Source organism: Agelaius tricolor, unplaced genomic scaffold, assembly GCF_023055355.1.
Source record: "Agelaius tricolor isolate 1412-34295 unplaced genomic scaffold, bAgeTri1.0.p SCAF_102, whole genome shotgun sequence".
Lineage (NCBI taxonomy): Eukaryota > Metazoa > Chordata > Aves > Passeriformes > Icteridae > Agelaius > Agelaius tricolor.
In genome coordinates this window covers 17,013-17,955 of record NW_027269362.1, presented here as the reverse complement: position 1 = coordinate 17,955, position 943 = coordinate 17,013, and the positions used below count along the sequence as shown (strand labels likewise).

General features: G+C 55.9%; 1 long non-coding RNA gene across 1 annotated transcript; it reads left to right on the top strand.

Moving 5' to 3' along the window:
• LOC139586058 (uncharacterized) lies at positions 1-475 on the top strand. Its single transcript, XR_011677434.1, has 3 exons — positions 1-74; positions 154-181; positions 269-475. It is a non-coding gene; the product is annotated as an uncharacterized lncRNA (long non-coding RNA).
• The last annotated feature ends 468 nt before the right edge of the window (positions 476-943 follow it).

Here is a 943-nt window from a genome sequence, read left to right as displayed (position 1 = left end):
TTTTTTTTCAGATTCAGATGGATTAAATGTGTGCCAGAGGGCCCCATCCCGGGTGAGCGCTTTCCCCTGAGCAGGTGAGGCACCATTTGTCTCTGCAGCAGAAGTGTATGCGGTGACTCTGTTACAGCTCTGTTCTTTGTCTTTCTTTTTTAGGAAGTAAATCTGGATACCAGCAGTCAAGGTGAGCAGTGGAGAGAAGTAGCTGTTATTGCTCAGATCTCAGTTTCTGGTGCTGCTCTAAGCTTCCTTTCTCTTTTTTGTGGTTTAGGCAATCCACTCGGAGCCTGCCAAGCCTCCGTCACCAGCCGGCTGATGCACCGGGTCCCCTGCACGTGTGAGCCCTGTGGATGCATTACAGGACCTGGTAATGAAGCCCTGAACCCTTCTATTTAAAGGTGCCATCCGGGTGGCCTCGGGCAGCTGCCAAGGAGTTGCGGTGAGTCGGGGAAGTAGGGAGGAGGAGCGATGGTCCCCTCAGGTTTCAGCCGTGCCAAATCACCTCATCTCTCTTAACCCAGACACCCCCTGTGATGACGGCCTCGGTCTCCGAGCGTGCCCGAAGCGTGCGGCCCGAGCAGCCGAGCGTTCTTAGGAGCAGGGTGAGTAACAGACTCGTGGGGTTTTGGCCGATGGGCTGCCAAGATCGGGCACTGATGTTTGGTTTTCTTTAATACAGCTGTCTAAGAGACACCAGCCCGGTGCCAGCAGGACCTTCCCGGCTGACGAGGCGGCCTTTCTTCGCACCTGAGACCGGCATCCCCAGCTGTGCGAGAGATAAGTCGAGGGCCATGACCCACAGGGGGGATGAAAGCAGGGTGCTGGTTTGGGAATTACTGGGAGGGGTTTTGAGTCTCTTTTGGAGATTGGGGGTGTCCATTAGGCGGCCCCTTAGGCCCCATAAAAGCAAAGCCTGACTTTGGGTCCCAGTGCTGAGGCGCGCAGG